The sequence below is a fragment of the Lepisosteus oculatus genome, chromosome 14 (genome assembly GCF_040954835.1).
Source record: "Lepisosteus oculatus isolate fLepOcu1 chromosome 14, fLepOcu1.hap2, whole genome shotgun sequence".
Lineage (NCBI taxonomy): Eukaryota > Metazoa > Chordata > Actinopteri > Semionotiformes > Lepisosteidae > Lepisosteus > Lepisosteus oculatus.
The window spans coordinates 32863859-32870247 of record NC_090709.1 but is presented as its reverse complement, the minus strand read 5'-3'; the positions used below and the strand labels follow the sequence as shown (position 1 = coordinate 32870247).

Genomic DNA, 6389 nt, shown 5'->3' with positions numbered 1-6389 from the left:
TAGACAGGCGGTACATGGGGATTGGGGGGTGCTATTCATGAGTCAATAGCTCTTCAAGCACAACAGCCACAGTGCTGCAACCAGGTGTTTTACACCAGACATTTCCCCTAACCTTATACAACCTCGCTTTGAGTTGTGGAACATTTCTTTATTTTTTAATGGTTTTTTTGACTGTAATCAAGTGTTGTGCTCACTAGGCAGGCCTCCTGACCTTTCACTGTCATGCTTTGTTGTGTGCAACTTTAATTATCTTTTTAGGATTTTTTGAACATGGCAACTTCCACCGTGACGGGTGTGGGGGTGCTCTTCAATAGCTTTTTCATCTATACACACAAACGGATGTAACCAAGACACTCAGAACCTGTCACGCAGGGGCTGACTGCTGAGGATAGGGATCCAATGCGGTGCCCTTGGTAGGGTTGGCGCGAGACGCAGGCGTAGTCGGAGTAAACAGGCAGGGGCCCGAGTCCGGGAAGGCGTAGAAGTTGCGTCGGTAGGCAGAGGCGTAAATGAAGAGACAGGCTGGGGTCAGGATCCGAGAAAGCATAAAACAGGCGAAGGTACAAAATCGAGTGGCTAAAGCAGTTGTCGGAAAAGCGGGGTCGAGGTCCAGGGGAGAAGTCGTAGTAAGGCAAAGGCGTAGTTAGTAGGTAAGCTCCGGGAGAGAATCTCAATCGTGAGCAATGACCGGGGGACAGATGAGGGTTTAAGTAGAGGACTGATTGACATCGCACGTTTGGTATGGGGAGAGCTCGAGGGAATGCGGGAGCGCTTGCCTGCGTGAGGGAGATTCATGACAGAACCAACAGAATCAACCTGAACTCATAGAAAAACAAGAATGCCCCCGAGACACCTGCACCCCCCTCCTGGACCACTCTGGTATCAACACCCCCAAACCCATCCATACCAGCTAATAAGACTCAGAATCGGTGCAACCCTCCAACCTGGACCAAGAGCAGGATGGGACAAGAACCTGCACCACACTACGTACACAGGTTTGTATTTTTGGCTGAAGATGAAAATGTCTAACATAGATTGTTTTGGTTCTAGCAAACAATAAAAATAGTTGTTAAAATCCAAACACACATAATGAGATCACTCTCTGTCAGTATGTGTAACATTCTGGGTCTGGGCTCCTCTGTATATGCACTGACATCATAATCTGACAAGATCCATTGTTTAGGGGAGACTTGACCACCCACTGTCCCCCTGGTATCGTGAAGCTCATTGTCCTTTAGCATTCCAAAACCAGAATCACTTGGGACTCCGGGGGGATCGGTGTATGCAAAATATGAATTCCTTATGCAAGAAATTGTATATGGTCAATATAGCGATCATATCTTATCAGCAGATGGTAATCTCCAAGGAACAAGTAATAGGTTTATTCCACGCTGAAAAATGATCAAATGATTGATGAACCCAAGTGATTTGAAAGAAATGTTAAACAACTCAAAGCGAGGTTGTATAAGGTTAGGGGAGCTGTCTGGTGTGTAAAACACCTGGTTGCAGCACTGTGGCTGTTGTGCTTGAAGAGCTATTGACTCGTGAAGAGCACAATGTACTATCCCCATGTATCGCCTGTCTAATGGTGCCATATTGAAAAACTCATAAAAAAATAAGGAAAGGGGCCACAACCACAGCAAGGTTGTATAAGGTTCTGGGGACTGCGCTGTTCTGCTTCCTATGGTCATATACGGGTTTTTCGCACGAAGCCGTATTGAACAGTATTTCTCGTGTTGTGAACGTGTGCACACAGCGGTCCCCCGGGTTCCAGTTCGTGCGTAATTATGCATCGATGAAAAACCGGAGGTTTAAAAAAAGATAATTAGCTCACTGACACTTTGATGTAGAGGCTGTGGAAATATCCACATGTTGTGGTCTTTAAAATGCATTTGGTTTGAAGGCGTTCTGTGCTTCCATTGCGAAGATATGGACAAAAGAATATTCGTGCTTGGTCAAAAAAATGTCATAAAAATGAAAAAGTAAAGGCTGAGAAAGCATTCACAATGTATTTTATACACAAAGCAAGTATTCTCGCGATTCTAAGAGGTTTTGTGTAAACGCTACAGGCATGACAAAATCGTTTTCAAACTTCAAGCTAACTTTACCCCGGTCTTCTCGGAATCATCTGTCCGGTTTCGGAAAACTTTCGAAACTTCGTGCACGATCGATTTAAGCACAATCTCCATGAAAGAGTACGCCTCAGTTTCCAGATTAAGCAACAAATTCTCCATTTTTTTCAGAGTTGATCTGAAAAACAAAAAAAATTCCTGCAGCTGCAGTGGCTGTAAACACGTGGGTTTGAACACAGAAAGCGAAACGTGGTCAAACAGAGGACTTCCGGGTTATCAGATGAACTTCCTTAGTGACCGTTGCTATGAACCACAAAAATATTAGTCGAATAATAATAATCTGAAAAAAAACAGTCCAGAATAGATGTTTGCGTTATATTATAGTGTAACGTATACGGCCGACATTTTTTTATTATTTTTATTAAATGTGTAAATAATTAACAAATACAACTAGAGGAGCAGAAATGGATAAAAGAAATAAAAACATGAACAGAAAAAAAAAATAACTGCCAGAGGTAAAGTAAGTAAATTATATTTTTTACATATATCAAATGTTTTCCTTGCTTTAGCATTTTTTTTTTCATTTTTATAGAATTTAAATAATATTTCAACTCAATCTGAAAAGTACTAAAAAGGGGAGTATTACTGGACCATTTTGATTTTATGAATGTAAAATTTACTAAGAATGACTAATAAATTTGCTATGAATAAATGCTTTTTTAAAAAAGGTATCTTACACAGTACAATATGAAAGTCCTTAAACCTAAAAAAAACACCTTTAAATGCCTACAAACAAAATTCTGCAAGTCCGTCCAAAACAACTTCACAAACACACACCTTACAACTAAATGTACCAAAGGTTCCCTTTCAGCTCGACAAAAAATGCACAAATCATCCTGCTCATGCTTAAATAAGTGCTTTAGAGAGTACTTATTTAACTGGATAAAACCTATGAACAATTTTAAATGATATCTTTTTAACTTTATTTGTAATACAATATCCAACAGGAGTTGTCCAAACTAACTTCCAATTTATATTTTCAAATGGTGCAATCCAAAAAGATCAACTTGACGCACATGCCTTTCCTGTATAAAGTAAAAATCATCTCTCATTTTTTACAAAACAAATCGCTTTTCTTTTTGCAACATTTCGAATACCGTTAATTTCATAGAAACATCAACCTCAATTTCTTATTTATTCCGCACGTCTGCAGTCACTGTTTACATGTCTGCATTGTTTACTTGTACGTTGTCTACTGTTTGTACAGTATATTGTCTTGATGCACTGTCTGTACTTTGTGTAAAGTATCTATATCTAGATATCTAGATATATCTATATCTATGCTCTCGCAGTCTCCTTCCTCACCGCTCCTGCTCGCTTGACACTCAGTCTCTATGCCTGGGCTCGTTGAATCTCTGTCCAAGTCTTTTGGATCTTAATGACTATATGACCAAAAAATAATTTCAGGTTTACAAATTTGACACCTACTCAATTCAGAGTGCACATGTTTCTTGTTACAGAGGGGAAAAAATGCACATGAAATTTCTCATGCTCACCTATAAGGCTCTGCATGGCTTGGCACCTCATTACCTGTCTGAACTATTATCGCCCTACTCCCCACCTCACAACCTTCTCTCTTCTAATTCTGCTCTCCTAACTGTTCCCCAAGCCCATCTACATTCTGTGGGTGACAGGGCCTTCTCCTGTTATACCCCAAGCCCTGGAACTCTCTCCCCAAGGATATCACAGAGTCACCTTCTCTAAACTACTTCAAATCCAGACTCAAAACCCTCTTCTTTAGAAAAGCCTTTACTGAACTGGTCCCATTCTTCACCCCTCTGCTTTTCTTAGTACCACCATCCACGGTCTCCTCTATATATTGTAATTGTGTTTTATCTTGTGTATTTTTATTTATTGTTGTTGTCATTCTGTAAAGAGCTTTGAGAAGCCACCTTTTAAGGCGCTATCCCCATGTACCCCATGTATTAAGAAGACCCCCCTATTCCAGTATATTACCTGTAGTGTTATATTAAAAAAAATCATAAAAAAAGAAAGAACACTTTCACAACCCAAAGCAAGGTTGTATAAGGTGAGGGGAGCTGTATGGTGTGTAAAACACTTGGTTGTAGCATTGTGAATGTTGTGCTTCAAATGCTATTGAGTCATGAAGAGGACCTCCCTATCCCAGTGTATTGCGTGTCTAATAGGTGCCGTATTGAAAAAATCATAACAAAAACTGAAAGAGGTTTCACAACCCAAAGCAAGGCTGGGATAGGTCAGAGGACCTGCTTAGTGTGTAAAACACTTACTTGCAGCATTGTGGGTGCTGTGGTTTAAATGCTATTGGCTTGTGAACAGCATCCCCCTATCCTAGGGCACAGTTCCACATTCAATAAAACCATGAGAAAAAGAGATTCACAACCCAAAGCTCTGCCAGTCTTCTGTTTAAACAATCATGGACATCATGATTTGAACATCATGGGTGCTGTTTTTAAAAAGCTGTTGAGTAAAGAATAGGAATTTTCCCACAGAATGAAAACAGGAAATAAAGAAAGGGTTTCAGAAATAAAACAAAGCTTTATTCCCGTGCTGACAGTCTGGGTAATTGGAAACTGCTGTTCTGCTTCCTATGGTCATATATGAGTTTTTCGCATGAAACTCTATTGAGCAGTATTTCTGCGTTGTGAACGTATGTATGTATACAGCGGTCCCCCAGTGTTCCAGATGGTGCGTAATTGCGCATCAATCAAAACCCCGACTGTCAGAAAAGGATAATTAGCTCACTGATATGTTTATGGAGGGGTTGTGAAAATTTTCAATGTCGTGGTCTTTAAAATGCATTTGGTTTGAAGGCGTTCTGTGTTATATGATATGTGATATGGACACAAGAATATTCGTGCGTGGAATAAAAAGACAAACTGAAGGCTGTGAGAACATTCACAATGTACTTTATACACAGAGCAATTGTATATACAAAGCAATTGTTTCATAAAAACCCTACAGGCGTGCCAAAATCACTTTTGAACTTCAAGCTTACTTTACCCCGGTCAAAGTGATGAAGACACAGACATTCAATGAAAACGAATTTGATTCACTCAAGGCTCCGCTGTTGTGATGTCATTTTAATTAATGTTAGCTGTGATTAGGTGTCGTTTTTGTCTCTTTTAACTTAAGAGTTAAAGAGTTTAAGAGTCTGCTCCTTTCTTCCTGGTATAGAAATAACATGTTCCATGTTTACAACCACCACTATAAATTATTTGTTCAGCTCTAACGCCTGTCTGCGTTGACAAGGCATCTCAAAATGACATATTAAATAAGAACACGATCCTTCCGGTTACCATTCCTGTGGTTGGAGCGTTGTTTCGCCCTTTTTCGTTCTTCTACAATATTTACAGACAGGGTTTTATCACTGGAGTTGTACAGAAGAAGTGTGCATCGGTCCATGAAAATCATCAGTACTGCTGTTGTTCTATGCGTAGTTTAACCGAGAGCACTTAAAAGATGCAAAAAGCTTTCAAAGAAAACAGAATTGAAAGACAGTAGAGTAAGGAGGTAAAAAAGCACTCCCCCGTCGAGGAATTAACCACCGTCGCCCGTGTGACTGGATATAAAAATAACTGATTCGTTTTTGCCCAGTCTCTGGAAGCTTCAATGCGATTATTTTTCCTTCCTTATTTCTTCATTCCCATAAATTTACTCTGTAGTAGAGGAAACACGAAAGTGGGAAATTGCAGGCATTCTCCATTTGCACACACTACTGGGGATGTAGCTCAGTGGTAGAGCGCATGCTTCGCATGTATGAGGTCTCGGGTTCAATCCCTGGCATCTCCAAGTGCTTTATATTATTGTGCTCACATCGCAATCTTCTGTTGAGTGAGAACTCTTTGTCGGTGTTCATAGAGAGCCAGGTTTACACAATTAAGTTCAGTCACAGACGAAGTGCTACAGTGTTGCTCTGCTGTTTTAAATGTACCTTCAAAGCATTTAGTTCTGTTAACTACAACAAATGATTTGAACTAATTTAACGTCATATTCAGGAAATCCAGAGAACGTCTCCACACTTGTAGTGGCTGTTGAAGAAGCCACCTGTTGAATCTCACCCGGGATTTCTTGAGAGATCGTTCAGCGAGCGAGTCCTCCCTCTGGACCCCGCACTGAGCTGAAAGCTGCGCGAATTCCTCACTGCGTGTCCTGTACTGTTACAGGTGCTCTCGTGTAGATGTGGAGCACAGCCATAAGGACACTTTGAACTTTTTCCATATGTGAAGGAAAATTCAAAAGAGCATGAAAAGTATGGATTGTATAAAATCTCCATTG

General features: G+C 40.3%; 1 non-coding gene across 1 annotated transcript; it reads left to right on the top strand.

Moving 5' to 3' along the window:
* Positions 1-5831: 5831 nt before the first annotated feature.
* Positions 5832-5903, top strand: trnaa-cgc (transfer RNA alanine (anticodon CGC)). The gene has a single exon. It is a non-coding gene; the product is annotated as a tRNA-Ala (tRNA).
* Positions 5904-6389: the final 486 nt, after the last annotated feature.